Source organism: Chelonia mydas, chromosome 3 (genome assembly GCF_015237465.2).
Source record: "Chelonia mydas isolate rCheMyd1 chromosome 3, rCheMyd1.pri.v2, whole genome shotgun sequence".
Lineage (NCBI taxonomy): Eukaryota > Metazoa > Chordata > Testudines > Cheloniidae > Chelonia > Chelonia mydas.
Window position 1 is genome coordinate 196,113,883 of NC_057851.1, and position 18,561 is coordinate 196,132,443.

The window sequence follows — 18,561 nt, forward strand, 5'->3', positions numbered from 1 at the left end:
TGTCTCCCACTTTGTGTTTGTCCAGCGTTTAGGACAATAGGGACTTGATCTTGGTTGGAGCCTCTAGGTGCTTATATCTTATCAATAAGTAATTATATTCCATTATCTGTAGGCTCCTCTCCCGGCCTCCTCACTGTAGTAACCAAACACCTGCCTAGAGAACAGTAACCCACATGACTAACATCTGCCACGTGTGGTTTGTTCTCGCGCTCATTTCCTCTCCTCAGGAGGGAGACATGGGGTGCTCTGGAGTGTTTTGTTTCAGTAAGTTCTTGGTTTGGGGTTGCTGTTTATTTATAGGCCTATGCTGCTGTGTGTGTGGATGTGAGAGAAGGCAGGTTGGAGAAGCATGCCATGCACTTGGAGCAGAAGGGGATGTGGGGTGAGATGGTCCTGAACTCCTGTGAAGGCTCATTTTGCAGACTCCCACCAGCCCCTGAAAAAGCGGTCTCCTGCACAGACGACCTTTACCCTAATGGCAGAATAAGTTCGTATTGAAACGTGTGGATTGATTACATGGGTGTTGAAACAGGAGCAGTCTCAAAAAGAGAGTTGATGGTCCAGATGCAAGGAGGAGACCCAGTCCTGACCCCTGTCACAGTAGTGTCAATCTGCAGCAGCTCCTTTGACTCAGTCTCACTCCCAGTGTCCACACCATAATTTACAGTCTTGACAGCACTGCCTGGGAACCCAGGGGCCCCCTCCTGCTAGAGATGGTCTCTGCTCTCCTTCTGCTAGAGGTCAGTCTGGGGAAACATGAGCTGCCACTGCCAAAGTCAGACCTCTCCCAAGGAAGGGAATTCATTCCTGTGCCCGTGCTGGAGCCGCTGAGGAGAAGTAGCTTGCACCTGTGGACTGCTGGGAGCTTCTTTGACTCCTTTTGCAGTTTAGGCCAGTCCTGAAAGCTTCCCTAACTTGCATCCTGGCTCCAAGAACAACTCCAGGGCTTGCAGCGGTCAGGTTGTGGGCCTGTCCAGCCCGCTGATTGCCCCTGAACTGGGATCTGCAGGATTCCTGTCCTCCATGTGTCTGAGGACAACACCAGTGTTCATCCCACTACTCAGGCTGCACACAGGTTGCCAGGATTCAGCCCATGAAAAATAAGCTAAATTCCATCTGAACATAGCCCTGAACGCCAAGATCATTTGGTGAGAATTGAGCCTCGAAGCCTTTTTCAAATGCGAGCAGCTCTGGCGAGGCAGCGCATGCCTGCAAACACAAACCCAGCTCCTAGGCCTAAGCTTAGCCTCCTCCCACTCTAACAGAATACCTTGAAGCCAGGAAGGAACCTTGGGCAGGGCAGAAGCAGCGGGACACATAAACAGCAGGATCAGAGACTCTCACGTGGATGGCAAGTTAAAAATGATAAAGAATGGCTCACAAACCGTGACTCGCTTAATAAACCTGACCCAACATAGCCCCCTTTCTGAGCATGTCTGATCTCTCAGGGTTGCAGTTGGAAAGCAGCTGAGTAGTACTGGGTTCCTTCCAGGCCTACATTTGTTCTACAACTCCCTGGCACTGATTTGTTTTAATTGATTCAGGCTTTCCAAGACTGTGCTCCTGGTGTGGATTCCAGACAAAGGGAAACATAATCAACAGCTTGTTTATCCTGCGGCAGAAAACCTCAACTATGCTGCTTCTCGGCTGTCTGTATTTATTGTTCTCTCCTTTGCACCAGGAGCTCCTGGAGTGGAGATGGCAAAGATAAACAACTGCTCTTCTCAAGAGAGAAGGGTGATGGGGGAAATCAAATTAAAAACAGCACCCACTTCTGGGGCAATGCAGTTGTCTAGAACAACCATCAATATCATTATTTATGTCACAGCTTCCCCCATGGTTCACCATGTGGTGGGTTCTGGTGAGCCATTGGTGAAGGGGACAAGAGCTTCAGCACAAAACCAAAGCTTTTTCTCTTTGGCATGCTAGTACCAAGAGAAACATGGACCTCCTCAAAATCCGGGGAGGTTCATTAAGCTTCCCATCTGCCTCAGCACCCAGTAACACCTATCAAAAAGAGCCAGAAGAAGGTATAGGGAAGATGATGGCCATGATGAATCTGTGCAAACAAATTCAGATGCATGCTCTCATATGTACACTTGCATTCTCCACTGCCTAGTCACTTGTGAAAACATACTCCATATGCGGAGAAGAAGTAAAGTGTGCATCTATGTCTCTACCTAATGTCTGAGCCACATAATAGGTTTTGTGAGTCTCCTAATGCTGCTGCATGCCAAATGCTCGTGGTCTTAATGCTGATGGCCCTGGTTTGACCAACCGTGCCTGCCCCAGTGGGGTAGGTTACACATCACTGTTGGAGTTGCATGGGAGTAACTGAGGGAAGATTTTGGCCCATAAGAACATACATTTGCACTTTCCAAGAATGCGTGAAAGCTACCCGTAACCTTTCCTTCTCTAGACAAATTCAACACAAGACCAAAACATGTCAGTTTTTTAGCAAATCCCAAACATCTTTGTCTGGTTTCACTGCTGAGAATTTTTCACACATGCAACTTCACGCAATCTATTTAAACGTATGCCTATTGCCCCTAGATCCTTCTGCATGTACATCTTCACTGCATGTACATTGGATTAGTAACTAGTAAAAAATTGGCTTGGTTTCCTTTATTTTAGATCTTTGGATACTATTTATGATTTAACGGCCAGATTACGTATACGTCACTTTACATTTCATGTTACTCACTTTCAGGAATCTGGGGCTCTGATCTGAAACAAAGAGATAAAGTTAAAATGGTGTAAGGAGGACAGGGTGAGCTCTGAGCTCAGTCAGTGGAGTTAGTACTGGTTTACACTGGTGTAATTGAGATCAGAATCTGGCCCAAGGTCCCTCCAACATCATTTTGCACGAGGCAGGTAGTGCTATGGGAGAAGGAGGGATTTAGATAACACCAGAATCCCACCAGCTCACTGAAGAGTGGTATTCCAAAGAGAGCCTACCCAGTTCTCCTAAACTAGAAGGATGGGACATGGTCTGCAACCTCAAAAGGGGTGTAAAATGGACGAGTGGGGAAATCATGGTGGTTCTGGCCCTGATGTAATAACCCCACCAGCACCATTGTCTCTCTGTGACACCGGGAATCCTGCAGAAAGCCTCTTCCTTTCTCAGGTCCTGCTCTTTTGTGGCATATCCAGAGCGTTTGCAGAGACGTGATTATGAATGACTAAACGGTGGTGTATATATTTGAGGAATACTTGGAAACAATTCTGTTATTTTTGGAAATGTGTACATTTGCTCAGGTTAAATTGGCCTGGAGTTACTACCGTGGAAAGTTACCTAACAAGAGTCTGCAGTGCCACCTACTGCTTCAGTCAGGATTTGAACTAAGTAATTTAAAAAGCATAGGAACACCGGAATTGCCAGACTAGATCAGACCTGAGGTCTACATCATCCTGTATCCTGTTTCCTGACACTGCAAGAGATGTTTTGCAAGAGATGCTTCACAGGAACGTGCAAGAACCCCACAGTAGTGTGTGTGGGATAATCTGCCCTTCGTATTAGGTCTCTTTCTGATCTCAGGTTTCAGAGTAGCAGCTGTGTTAGTCGGTATTCGCAAAAAGAAAAGGAGTACTTGTGGCACCTTAGAGACTAACAAATTTATTTGAGCATAAGATTTCGTGAGCTAAACCTTATGCTCAAATAAATTTGTTAGTCTCTAAGGTGCCACAAGTACTCCTTTTCTTTTTTCTGATCTCTGTTATTCATCTCCCTAAAGTAAGCGTGCAGAAGTCCAAAAGCAAAGGCCTCATGTTTTCATCTTGAAGCAGAAAGCCAAAGATATGACTATTAGTTGAGTGCATCTGATTTCCCTAACTAAAAATCCACTAAATAAATATTCTTCCATAAACAACACAAATATACATCCACTTTGGATTACCAGTTATGGACTGAAAAATAAAAACACTCAGAAACAAAGAGGATCAATTGCTTATGATTTCCCAGGACTCCTCTCTTCTCCTTTCTGCTGAATAACTCACTGTAATGCATTGCCAAGATCACCAATGGGAACGTATCAGTTTGCTCATAAACGTGGTCTGGATTAAATGACTGAGAATCAATAATGTGCGTCCATTTTCTGTTTGGTTTGGAAAATGTTGATTTAGTTCCTAATTTTCCATTGAGAAACTGGTATAATGTTAGTGCTAATGTTTATAAGTATTCAAATAGGGATGGCCAAGCACCAACGGAGCTCTCGCTGCGAAGCTTAACAAGGGATTGCTATTCCTCTATCGAGGAGAATACAAGCACAGGCAAATATGATAGGTGTGTGCTTTTATTTGTGATCAAGAAATAGACGATGTTTTCATACGTAATGCCCTGGGGTTATCCCCTCCAAATCCTGACCACGACTTTGGAAGAATCGAAAAACCAGACTGCTCAAGACACCTTCCCAGGTTCTACACTGAGCCCAGTTCGTATTCGAACACGTCTTTGGGACCTGAGAACAAGAGCCACAAAGTGGAATTGAAGCTCAGAGCTGCAATGCCCGTCTTCAGGTGCCCTGCTGCCTGAGTTGGGTGCCCAGACTCACTGTACAGTGCATGAGGAGAGGTAGGCAGGCACCCAAAATGGCAGCCACAACAGCCAGCACACCGAACAGGAAGCTAACTAAGCTACCCAAAAGGAAATGCCGAGGAGATAATGATGACCCTCCCCCTCAGAGGGAGTTAAGCGCTTTAATCCGGGCCAGAGAGAGGAACCTATCTTTGCCTGGCCTTCACACCCATAAGCCCTCTCCAGATGTTAAGGCACCAAAACCCTTTCTTGTAAAAAAAAAGGAGCCTCCCGCTACTCTTGTAGAAGGTCCAGGTTCGGTTCCCCCTTCTGCAGAGCAAGGATTTGAACCCACCCATCAGTGAAATCCAGCCACCTGGATTTGGAACATGTCCACTCCTTTAACAGTGGTAGGTGAAAAGCTCTTCCTTTAAATATTCTATTGAGGAGAACAGGATATGCCCTATAATTTAAGCAGCTCTATGGAATAACAGGCTCTCTTACGGTGATGTAGCTGCCATAAAATTAAATGAAGCACAGGGGGAATACTCACACCTGATGTAAATGTAACTCATGCTAAAACCGGGGGGGAGGGAGGGGGTGTTTTTGTCTCCTCCCATGGCAAGGCCATAAGTAGAGGTCCACTACTGCCTTTCAGCTAACAGCATTCTCTTTAGCTCAGACAGGAGAGTATCATCTTTTGAAATGCAAAGGTTTTAGGTTCAAACCCCAGCAATCATTAGGGGGTCATTATATAAGCAGGACACATTCACAGTCTTCAGTCAAGCATGCGCTTACAGCCGGCCCTTTTCTGGCAAGAACATAATCACTGTTACCTCTCCTGTCCCTGAATCACATCTCTAGGAGCTCTGTTCCAGTTCTGGTAGCATTAGATAAGAGATTTTTAGAAATGGAGCTGAACAATAAAGATGCCTGATTCAAACACCCCGAAATTCAGGTGAAAATTTGGCTCCAGATCTGAACTCCTTGGCTGGGGCCCAACTCTGCAAAATAATTATGGGAATGGATTCACTTCTATAACAATACCTTTGGAGTACAATGTTGTCCATGTGCACCCATATTACCCACTCCTCCTATCTTGCTGATGTGTAGGAACTGGGCTTAATCATGGCCCCATTTACATTAATAGCAAAAACCTCTATTTACTTCCAGCGGATCAGGATTTGGCCAACTACTTTTGGTTTTGGGGATATAACCAAGTCCGTAGAACATAGGCAACAGTTTGTAGAAGGCAGCGAGTGGCACTTAAAAAGCACAACCTCACTTTGCAGTAGTTAGTGAGCGCTCATGGTTTCCGTGGTGGTTGTGAGGAATTTGTCTTTGAATCTATATTAGTTCGCCACATTTTCCATATCCTGTTTCACGCAGTGTAGAAAACATCTGTTTTGATTAAGCTGAAACCAGTGCAGTACTCTTACATCCCTGAGGAAATGAGGTTGATTTAATATGGATTTTTAAGGCTACGTTCCCACTCTCGCTGAACACGAAGCGTTCACTGATGTCAGTGGAAGTTATGTTTCTGTTTGCTCATGGATGGCAGCGGCAGGGGGGCTCTGAGCATTGATTCAGGTATATTGGGCCAAGGTCTGCCATGACATCTCTCATTTGGATTGCACAGGTTGTAACTGAATATTGAAATTAGCCCAAGTACTGTGCATGATGAGTGGATCAGAACATTCAGGATCCAGACTAGGATCCTAAGAGTCTGGTTCCCCCCGTGTCCCAGTTTTCCTTACAAAGATAGTAAAGACAAGACCGGTAGAGTAGTTCCCTCAGGTGCTTAAAGAGATAGGAAATGGGGGGCATCTGGGTCTGGTTACTAGGAGCAGACAGAGACAAACTGAAGAAGGTGGCTGCTGCACTAGAAAGGAAACAACTGAGTGGGAAGGGTTCAAAATGTATTTTGTAGAGCTGGTTGGAAAATTGGCTATATTGTCTCTGGAAGAAAGCCTTTTTCAGGAAAAAAAATTGACATTTTTTGGCCAAAACCAAGAAAAATTCAATTTGGAAAACCTGCCACAGTGCCTTATGGGAGCTGTAGTCCAGGTGTTTCACGTGCCCATTATCTATCTTTCATAGTCTGGGCTCTCTGTTCAGATTACATCCCTCTTGTTACACCATGATGTCACCTCATGATGAGGGAAAGTGGTTGCATCATGGGACTCTGACCATGGTGCATCATGGGAGACGTAGCTCAGCTGAGAAACCTGTCCCATAGAGAAGAATGGGTACATGAGGAAACTCCCAGGAAATACTGCCACAGGATATCCAAATCAAAATATCTCAGCTTTTGGACCAAATATTTTGGTTTCGGGGTGTTTGCTTTGCAGCGAAAAATTGGGTTTATGATTAAAGCATCTGCATTGCATGGAAAAAATTTATTTTCCATTAAAAAAAACTCCTAGTTTCAATGGAAAAATTTGTCCAGCCTAAATATTTTGCCTGTGGTTTTGTTTTCAGTTGTGAGCCTTGTCTTTTGAGTAGCAGCCCAAAGGCCAGTGTTAAGGAGAGATTTTGTTGGATGCTTGCTCTCTTAAAATACTCCTGAAAAGTGTGGAATCCAAATAGATATTGTCCTGATGTGAGAGAGGGGTTCCAGAATCAGGCCCTCTCACAATCTACTTTAGGAAAGAAAAGCCACTATCCAGTACGAGCATTTTAGCAGCTATTCTGCAATTCCACAGTACCGCTGGATTCTAAGCAAACTGAGGGTAACAACCCTATCAGAAAAAAACTGGCTTTTTTAACACCAAAACAAAGGGAAGTTTCATTCCAAGTTTGTTTGTTTTTAAAAAAAATTAAAACCCTTTCAATTAAGTGTGTCATTGTTTGAAAAAAATATTTGAAGTGAAAAAATTGAGGGAGATTCCCTGCAACTTCAGTATTTTTGAAATTTTCCATGTAGAAATTGTAGGGAAATGCCCACCTTGTCTCCATTATTTTACCTTCCACAATCCTTCCCCTCCCCTCCCCACAAAAATATTTGGGCATGGGGGAGGGTTTTCTTTTTAAATCAAAGGTAAAGAGAATTTACTGCTTTCACTTTCAGAGAAAGTAACACTTTTTGGCACTCTCTCGGTTTTTGTTCATAGACTTTAAGGCCAGAAGGAACTATTAGGTCATCAAGTCTCATTTCCTGTATATCATAAGCCATTAAATTTCACCCAGTTACCCCTGTATTGAGCCCAGTAAATTGTTTTTATTTGACTAAACCCTGCCCTTCAGAAAGGCACCCAACTGTGATTTAAAGACTTCAAGAGAGAGAAAATCTGCCATTGCCCTGGGTAGAATCTGAAGAAGTGGGTTTTTTACCCATGAAAGCTTATGCCCAAATAAATGTTAGTCTTTAAAGTGCCACCAGACTCCTCGTTATTTTTGTGGATCCAGATTAACACGACTACCTCTCTGATACGCATTCCCTGGGTAGTTCATTCCAGTCATTAATCACCCTCACTGTTAAAAATTGGCACCTTATTTCTAATTTGAATGTGTCTGGCTTCAGCTTCCAGCTATTGGTTCTTGTTTTGCCTTTCAACACCAAATTGAAGACCCCTCTACTACTGGGTATTTTCTCCACATAAAATTTCTGTCTCCTTACGTGAGAGAAAGTAACACTGACTTGTCTTTTCCCAGAGGGAAGCGGGGGAGGCAGAGGGTGAAGAGGGAAAAAGAGAGTGGTATTTTTTTAGACTGTCTCCCTTTATTTCTCCCACCCACCTTTCCAGTAGAACAGTAGGGGGGGGAAGTATTAAAAAGTAAGAGAAAGGGATTTTTTCCCTATCAAAATTAAATTAAAATATTCATTGCAAAGTTTAGCTGAAAAGTGAAAATTTATGCTAAATTTTTCAAAACAAAAACTTGTTTTTAAGTTAAAATTTCTCAGAAACAGTTTTGACCTGCTCTAGCTGTTAGACTAAATGCAAACATAGACCTACACACTGGTGGCTTCCCTCACAATATGCTTGATTGTGGGAGGATCAGCAACTCCATGGCTTGCTCCCCAGGCCACATGGAAAACCCCTCCATGCCCACTCTGCGTAATAGGCCAACTGAGTTTAGAGGGAATTGCTAGGAGACAGCAGCCACTCCAGATATCATTTAACCACTAGAGGATATCCCAGGGCACATCGAATGGCATTCACCTTGGCTACAGTAGAGACTTTTGCCCCACCCTTCCTAATGCTGGTGCATCTCCACCACTGATAATGGTGAGCGCACTAGCAATAAATAAGGCATTCTCTGTGGAGGCATTCACACCACATCAAGTCATTTCAACTTGCTTTGAGCAGGGTGAGGTGATTGGATGGTTAAAAATATCAGCAGCTGTAGGCTGGTGTCTCACCAGTGGAGTTGCACCAGCGCTAGCAGCCACGGGAAATTCATGGATAAGGACAGGCACCTGTGGCTGAAATTTGAAAAAAAAAAAAAAAAGAAGAATATATGACCTTGGTATTGTAGACACAGCCATGGGGCTCTAGGACAAGTGCCTTTGATTTTCTGTTTTCTGCTAAACTCTGTTTGGTTAACTTGCCTTCACACCCCACCCCTTGCCAGTTTATCTGTTGTGTCCTGCCGGACACTCATAGCCGAGATTTTCAAAGAAGGCCAAAGGAGTTAGGCACCTAGTTCCCATTGAATTTGAATGGAGCGTGGGCACTTCACGACTTTAAGCTCTTTTGAAATGTCCAGCCTGGCTTGTTAAATTTTGAAAGGCAAGGCCCAGCTTTTTTGTTCCTTTTCTGTGCAGTGCTCAGCACAACAGGGCCCTGATCTTAGACTGGGGTTCTTAGGTGCTACTGTAAGAATAATGGATAGAGTCTGGTTGTCTTGATGAAACCTAAATCTTGGTGGGGCCCGAAACTCCACTCCCTTGTGGGAATCTGTAGGGGCAGTTCTCCAAGGTTTATTTTTTATCATGTATTTCTTCTCCTGTTTGGGGGAAAGAAAAAAAAAAAAAACCTGCCCGGTTTTCAACCCAGCTTCAACTATAGCATCACAGGACTCCATGGTTTTGCTTTGCAGGAGTTTGTATAAGCGTTTTGCTTCATGTGCTCCACAGCAGTTTGCACCTCTTGAGTTTCACTGTGTCAGGGCCAAGTGAAGCTTTCCCTCCACCCCTCCCAAAAAAGGAAGTCTTGAAGCAAAACCCCAATGGAAAAGCCAAGATTCTTCTGGATTCTCATTGGAACCACAAATTTTGCCTGATGAGCGTCACTCAAAAGTGTTCAGTAACTTAAGCAACTCTTTCAATAAACCTGGTGGGCACCTTGAGTTTGTAACGAACCATGAAACCAAGTGAGTTCCACGTGAATCTGGTGAAGTGTTTTGCTCAGTTTCAGCCCTAAACCATCCAGCCCCTTTGCCACCACTTCACCTACCAAAGACAATATACACCGGGCACAAGCTGCATGGAGCAGCTGCAATAGGTACGTAAGAAGGGAGGTAGAGGCTCAGGAATTTTTCAACAGAACATTTTCTTTGTTGGAAAATATTAATTCATCAAACTCCCAACTGTTTGTGGGGAAGGGTCAGTTTCAACAAATCTCCTGATTTTAAAAATTTTTGAAAATGTTTTAAAATGATCAGTGCCTGTTTCAATGTTTCCTAAATGACAAATTTCAAAATGGATTTTCATTTCAAGTTTTAATTAAATTTACAGTTAAACATTTTAAACCTCCTTTTAGTAAAAAAAAGGAGTCAAAACTGAAACAAAACATTTCAGAGTCATCAAGTTAAAATGGTTTCAATTGACCTGATCTTAAAAAACAAAAACAATTAAAAAAAACCCTCCCACACACACGCACCCACACTTTTGATTACTGCTTTGTGAACATTTTTGAGATTTCAACTTTTCATCCCAATTCAGGATGGGATAAAAATTCGAAGTCTCAAGAACTCTCCTGGGATGGGAAAACCATGTCCTACTCAGCTCTAGATGTAGAGTGAGGCTACAGAGACCAAAGGTCATTAGCCATTGTGGAAGGCAGATCAGACAGGGTATGTCAACGCTGCCCAAACGCCAGGACCTTCTCACCTCTCAGGGTCCTAGAGCCAGAGTTCCAGGCTGAGACCAAACATCTACACCACAATTAAACAGCCCCTTAGCCTGAGCCACACGAGCCTAAGTCAGTTGGCACAGGCCAGCCACAGATGTCTAACTGCAGTGTAGACAAACGCACATCGACTGGCTGTGATTTACAGCAGGCAGTCATTGCTGTGCTATGTAATTGTAACACATACCCGTTCCGTATGGTACTCTGTCTCCCTCTAGTGGTGGCTGGGCCACAGAGATTGATACATCTACTGCAGCATTGACTATCAGAGGGGGCTCTTTTATTTCAGGCAGTCAAGACTTAGCTCCAGAGGTCTTAGGTTCAATCCCCAACGCTGATGACCCACCCAAGAATGTGGCATTACATGATGCTTGAATAAAACTAATGTAGTAACTAAATGCAAGCGCCCCTCGACTCATGAAAAGAAGCACACCAGGCACACATTGGTTGTACTGAGTTTTTGATTGTACAAGAAGCAAATGGGACTTCACTTCATGTTAACTGGCCTAATCCCACTCCCACTGAAGTCAACAGCAAAGCTTCAGTGCGAGCAGGACCTGGACAAAAAGTCATTCAGGGCTTGACAGTCACCTCCTTTACTTGGGCCCTGCGCAGACTGTGATGGCTGCTGCAAGGGGGAGAACAGGCTGCTCATCTGATCATCGCCCATCAGGGAGATGGTAGAGGAGGCAGGAAAGGGGAGAAACTTGGACTTCAGCCTCCTCCCCCGGCTCCTGCCAGCTGGAGCAGGTGTCCAGGCACAGGGGGTGGGGAGGGGCTGATCCACAAAAAGTGTGATATAACTTACTGACTCCCTAGCCCAAGGAGGAGCTGAGACTCACCCTTTGTTCTCCGAGGTGGGGCTGCTATGTGCCACTCCTTTCTCAGAGCAGAATACACATGCCAGAGGGAGGATGGCACAGTGGTTAGGGTGCTAGCCTGGGACTTGGCAGCCCTGCCTTCAGTTCCCTGTTCTGCCACAGGCTTCCTGTATGACCACAGGCAAGTCACTGAGAGCCAGATCTCTCATGGTATTTAGGAGTTGCTGCACCCAGCAACAAACTGATTTATGAACCCAAGTCATTGTCAAGTGATTTAGGCACCTAGGCTACATTTGTGCCTAAATCCCTTTTTAACATAAAATGTAGGGATTGCGATGCTGAGTGCAACAACACCTAAATGCCTTTAAAAGAAAGAGTCTGGGCTTTAGCCTCTCTGTGCCCCCCCGGTAAAATGCATCCTCCCAGGAGTGCTGCATGGCTAAGGGCATTAGAGACTGTGAGGTGCTCAGATACCGTAATAACTGGGGCTACGTAAATACCTCAAACACATTACAATCTGGTCATACAACTAGAGTCAATTACAACAGACCGTGGATCACTCCAACCATCTTGGGCCCTTTCAGCTGAGTTGGGATCTTTCCCCTGTGGAGCTGGTTGTCAGGTTATTTGTATTTCGCCCCGTCAAGGAGGTGACTGAGTTTCCATCGACTTTACCCTTGTGTTCACTGAAGCAGACACTCTGGCTCTAGGTCCGTTGCACCATGGTAGTGATTGCACAGGTACTATGCTTACCCCTGGTGGGGTTTTTGAATAGTTTGTGCACGTAACCTTGCACATAGCAGGGTAGGGGGAGTCTTTGCTCAATGCTCCGAGTATAGGGTGATGCGTAGCCCTGGACAGTCACAATTCTCCCACTTGCTACTAGGGACAAGGTAAACTTTGCTACAGCTCTTCTGCAGGTGCATCAGACACCCCTGTTATGCTGGCTTAGCTTGGCTGGAAGCGGGGGTGGCAGGGGAGAGCCCAGGCTTCCCCCCTCCCTCCATCTACCCACACGGTGTGGGGGAATATCAGATGTGCGGGTCTGTGCTTTCCACTGCCATGACTAGAGCGGAGCTATTGCTCTAGTTTTATTCCCCCTTATCTCCGTGCATGGTCAGCTGCAATGCCAGCCACCATCTGCTCCATATTCCTTTAGTAGATGATTGAGAGCCCTATTTCCATCCCTGAAAAATGCCTGTGAATGTAAGAAATCCCCCTTCCCCCAAGAGAAGCTTCCCAACTCTCTTTAACTTATTACCTGGGGAGACAAAGAGCAGAAGCTTTTAGTGCTTAGACTGGAGTCAATTCGGACACCAGCTATTCAGCGCGCATCCTTCCTCCTAGCAATATTTGCTGCTAATGTAGAACGCAAGCCAGGCCAAGCCGCTACAGTCTGAACCCTTTCCAACCCTTGCCATGAATTAAGAGGAGCATTTAGGACAGTTACACATACTAATCTGGGATTTTCCAAGGAGCCAGAGGGAGCACAGTTGCCAAATAACTATGGATTTCAATGGGATGTGGGTGCCTAAATCTGTATAGCTCCATTGAAAACCACCACCTTGCTTGTTGAGGATGCAAGGGGAGGGCATGAGCAGTGTTGGACAAACCTTGGTAGCAGAGCTGAGGCAATACTTCAAAGCTGTTTCCCCAAATATCCTCTAAACCCAAGAGAGGAGTTTGCTTTGCTTATTTTGCTGGTTGAGTCACGAGGTTCTGCGAGAGCACAGGCTGACCCTGTAAGACCAAAAGCACAGTTTAGACTATTTAAGAGGTGTTTGCAAAGACAGACAGCCTTGGGTTTAGAGTGCTGGAGCCCTAGAGACCTGGGTTCAGTTCCTGGCTCTGCCACTCACTCCCTGTGTGACCTTGGGTGCATCTGAAGGGGAGGTAAAATCTGTGGACTAAGTTATTCACTCCTCAGCTTCAATGACCACATTCATGTTCCCTTCAGCATCAATCCATGAACTCCCCTCTGTAACAGGGTCCACTCACCACTAGGCACCCCCTCCTCAACAGGCTAGCATCCCCTGACAGTCACTCCAGCAGTTCCTCTTCCAGTTCCTCAGCCTTCCGGTTGGGTCACTTAAGTCTATCCCTTCCAGGTTTAGAACTGTCCAAACTGAAAGTCCTAAAGGCATCCTTCCTCATCTTGGGGCTTTTCCTCAGCCTGTAGCCCCCATATTGGGCTCAATAATCCTTATTCTAGGCTTGTAGGCCTCCCTCAAGACCAGTAAGGGAGCCCACTCCCACCTTTTCCTCCAGGTTCCAGCCCAGTATTGGGCAGCTAGGTCTGCTACTCTCCCTCTGCTGTAGTTTTCCCTGGGCCATTTCTTATCCAGCCTCCTAAATTCTCCTTGGGTCCTCTCTGCCTCTTCCCTGCTTAATCAGCATCGCTCCCAGGCCTAGCCTGCCTGCCAAGCTTTCCTTACTCTCTGAGCTTTGTAGCTCCCTCTGTCTCCCCAGCTCTTTCCCAGCTAGGCTTCACCACCACTTAAGGCTGAATCTCATTCCCATTACTGCAACCACCTTTGGCTCTTTATGGGGAATTTGCCTGATTTCCTTCAGGTGGAGATGGGGCATCTGTAAAAGTTCTCATGTGAATTCTTCATGCTCATTAAGTAGATGGGAGCTCGCTCCAGTGTTAGGAGTTTAGCTCAATGCATGCACTATCTTCTAATTAAATCACATTACTAAAATCCTCATATCTCCTACCACACTAATTATACTAGATTGGCTGCAGGGTGTTTTTGGAAGACAAAGTTTTAAACTCCTCGGTTTATCTTGTTAAAAAGAAGGGGTGAGATACTCAGAATAGAAGGGCATCTCCACAGAGAATGAAGTTATAATCAGTTTATCCAAAAGTTGCATTCATTTCATTTAGCTAGTTAATCTACCATACATATAGGACTTGATCCAAAGCCCAGTGGAGTCAATGGAAAGGTGTCCAGGAGCTTTAGTGGGCTTGGTTCATACAGAATAAGAATAGAGGCTTGCTTACACAAACAGCGCAACAAGCTGGAGTGTAAATCTACCCTGCCCTAGCCAGCTGCGCCCTACCTGTCTATGTGCACCCTGCTGCCGCACACAAAAAGTTCCCTAGAGCAGTGTTTCTCATCTTGATACCAGGGACCGGCTTGCTGCCTTCCTAAACTATGTCAGGGAGATCTCAGGGGCCAGAGCCAGTCCACAGACTGGTCGTTGAGAAACACTGCTCTAATGCACTTAAATCTACTCCCATTTCCTGCAATTTCTCTTCCTGGCTGCTGCAGGTGATAAGGGGGTGTGAGGGGTGCACCAGAACTGAGAGCAGACTGTCTCTCCTGTGCTCAGTGCTCCCCCTGCTGGTACCCAGCCAGCATAGCGGAGGAATCAGCCTGGCTCAAATGCAAAGAGGACAAGCACATAGTGATCAAGAGAGTAGATTAGGGCTCGGAGCTGGTGAGGAGACTGGGACTGGTGGCTAATCGGGGATGGGAAACCTGAGATCAGACAAAGGGCTGGGGGAGGATGAAATTGGAAACAATAGTATGTGTTCGTGTCATTAAATGTATCATGTCATGATACATTCACACAAGGTCAAACTAAGGTTGCATGGGCAATTTTTATTCTGGCATTTCCTAATCTCTGAATGCTTGCCTTTGTGAGCTTAATGTTCTGTTAATGCAGTGTTATGTTTGGGTACTGCGATGTGCTGGACAATCCATACTAGTAACTTTCTAGGTAGAGTTGGTTAAAAAAATATTCAAACTGCAAAAGATTCTGAAATTTCAAAGTTAGATCTACTTTGCAGGTTTTGGAATGGACCACTTTCAGAGTGTATTTAAACTGTTTTTATCACAATTGGATGAGAACATCTAAAGATGTTTTTCATTTATTTCAGCGAATGAAAAATTACTCTAATGCTTTTGATAAAAAGTTCGATGGAATGGTTACGAAAATTTCCACGAAAGACAAAATTTCAAAAAAGTCAACAGGTTTTTTTCCTATTTTTTTTTTAAAAGGCCATTTAATGACAACCCATTTTGCTCAAAAAATTTCGACTGCCTGTAACGATAAGCAGAGACAGCAGAGCCTCAAAATATATTAACAATTTTGAGGAACAAGAAGGTGCTGCTAACATTAGAGATAATTGAGAATTCAGGAGCGTGTGACCTGGTGAACTAAGTCATTCATCATTAAATACCCATTATTTATAATTTGTGGGGCCTTTTACTATGTGGCACTACTGTGGTTTAATTTTAGTTATTTATCCAATCCCTGGCTGCTAACATGAGGTCATTCAGTATCAGTTCTCAAAAACTGACACGTTAGTTCAGATCATTTTATGACCTGGATATTTATTACATATTAAAAACATTGTTTGCCTCACCTGGTAGAGCCATAAAAGCTGATGGTGATTTAGACTGACAAAAATATCCCGATAATGGAGCAGGTGTTGATTAAGGACAAGTTCATCTCAAAAACCAAAAAAGAGTTAAATGCACCTTCCAAAAGGATGAGTGGAATAAGAACCCAAAATGGTGTCATTTATAAAACGCAAAGAACTGTGATATACTTAAATGCTTCTCAAGCTTCCTTTAGTCACCTCCAGCCCATGCCCTCAATGTATGCTAGAATCAAAAGGGTTAGTAATAAGGACCTGATCCAAACCTCATTGAAGGCAATGGAAAGACTCCTTTTGATTTACAGAGTCCAAGTCCAGAAGAAACTACTGTGACCATCTAGTCTGACCTCCTGTGACCATCTAGTCTGACCTCCTGTATCACACAGTCTACAGGACTTCCCCAAACTAATTCCTCGAGCAGCTCTTTCAGAAGAACAGCCCATGTTGATTTTTAAATTGTCAGTGATGGAGAATCCACTGCGACTCTTGAGAGGTTGTTCCAACCTTTAATTACCCTGACTGTTAAAAACGTATGCCTTATTTCCAGGCTGAATTTGCTAGCTTCAGTGTCTAGCCATTAAAAGGTAGTATACCTTTCTCTGTTAGATTGAAGAGCCCATTATTAAATATCTATTCCCCATGTAGATACTTATAGCCTGTGATCAAGTCATCCCTTAATCTTCAATTTGTAAAACTAAATAAATTAGCTCCTCGTGTCTGTCACTGTAAGGCTGGCTTTCTAAACCTTTAATCATTCTCACAGCTCCTCTCTGAACCCGCTCCAATTTATCAACGTCCTATTCATTTCAAAGGGGAGTTTTGTACAAGTACGGATCATAGAAATTGGCCTCACGTGGCTAATGAACTAAATCAAAATCAATATTATTAAGATTGTGCTTATAAGCATGTGTTAGAGCAGCAACAACAGTGGTTCCTATACTTAAGGTTACAGAATTGTTTTCATTCTAGCCCCTTGTTTTCAGGTCACTCAGAACTCTCTGGAAACTCTTAACTATTTAGACTGAAATTTTTCAGGGGTGGCATCTGCCTGACTGTTCATTCTTATTTATGGTTAATAATCACTTGTATTACAGTAGAACCGAGGCCCCAACTGAGGTCAGGGCTTTTGTGCAGATACATAGTAAGAGAAAGCACCTATTCCTAAAGAGCCTAAGTAGACAAGGCAGACAAAAGAAAGTGTAGTCATCCCTACTTTTTCAATGGGGAGCTTAAGTGCCTGTCCTAAAGTCACCAAGGAGGTCTGTGGTGGAGTTAGGACCTCCCGAGCCCCAGTCCAGGGTCAATCACAAAACCAGCCTTTCTCCCCCCCTCCCACCCCGCAATTTTCTTTCCTTTTTGAGCCTGAGGTAAAATTGATAGGGACACCTCTGGATGGGGGAGGGCTCTTGCATCCCTTGAAAGGTGTGAGGGTGCAGAAGTAGCGTCCAAAGGCGGACACAGTATTTAATCATTGGAGAAAGTTTGTTATCATGTAATTAACAGCTGTCTCATGCTAATGCATTTGCACGAGGGGGCAGAATTAAGACTATAACCTTGGCTTTGGCTCTTCCTAACTCTTGCCTGCTTACCTGTGTAACTCCCATGCACTGTTACTGTAGGTTCTGGCTCCACAATGTATTGTGCCACGAATGTACAAATGACACGTGTAAAAGGTGATATCTATTGTGCAGCTTTTTCCGCATATTGACATTTGAGATGTAACCCGGGGCTTCGCATGGAGTAAACAAGTCCGGCAGAAGTGGTGTGTTCTGATTCACGTCCTTTCCGTTCTGATATGAAACACATGGGTTGTATCAGCAAAGCACTCACTTAAATGATTCGTTGTCAGTTGCCTACCTACGCAAGGAACATGACTTACCAAAGTCAGGAATGTTCTAATGATTACATCTTACCTAGATCCGCGAATCAAACCTTTTCTTTCTGGGAGAAGGACAATGTTATGAACTACCACTAGGTTTTATGGGGCCAATCCAGTGTTGTTAATGGCAAGACTTCTTCATGGACTTCAGTTGATGTTGAATAAGATCCTAGGAACCACGGTAGATTAGCAAAAATAAGTATTCAGACGTCTTTGTAATTCACAAACGAAGAAGTAAAATTGATCTAATCCTTTTTCCATGTTGATTATTTTTATTTAGATTTCACTTCAAATTTAGCATTTGATTCATCATTGTTTAAGTCCTTATGCATGTGCTTAACTTTCAGCATGTACTTAAGCCCCATTAAAACCAATGTCCCACTAAAGAAGTTAAAGTTAAGCATGTGCTTAAGTGCTTTCCTGGATTGGAGCCATACAGAAGATGCCAGTAGTACTTTGTTGCCCAAGTTTTCTTTTCTTTATTGAAATAATATTGACTCCCAACTGCTGTGGATACAAATAAGAGACAAGATTATTAGCTTTCTCTGGATTTGGGGGGCATTTTTTTAATTTAGTCTGGTTAAAACATTGTCTTATCATTAAACCAACACATTAAATTTCTCTGACAGTAAAATCTATCTATAGACATACAGTAACAACAAATTAACCTCAATCTGACATGAATTAAAACAGTTTCTAAGTGGTTATAGTTCCTATAACAGAATCTATATGCAATAAATGTAATTATTTCACTGAAATTGTTAGCACATGTTTTTCTGCTGCAACAGACATGTATCCCGTACCATCGTTGTTGCACTGATGTGTTCCTCAACGGCCCACTCTGTGCCTTTATCCTTGATTTAAATTTATCGTGACACATTTTT

The 18,561-nt window shown here is 43.9% G+C and overlaps 1 long non-coding RNA gene across 2 annotated transcripts in view; it reads right to left on the bottom strand.

Annotated features, from left to right (window-relative positions):
• LOC122465260 overlaps positions 1–17,846 on the bottom strand; it is a 43,503-nt gene extending 25,657 nt beyond the window's left edge. Inside the window, exons 1-3 of one of the 2 annotated variants that reach the window (XR_006289966.1) lie at positions 17,678–17,765; positions 17,388–17,588; positions 13,022–13,148 (exon numbers count right to left, since the gene is read on the bottom strand). This is a non-coding gene — a long non-coding RNA (uncharacterized LOC122465260). Of the gene's footprint in view, positions 1–12,565; positions 13,149–17,387; positions 17,589–17,677 lie in introns of those variants that run through there. The other variant, XR_006289965.1, reaches the window with a different exon arrangement.
• Positions 17,847–18,561: the final 715 nt, after the last annotated feature.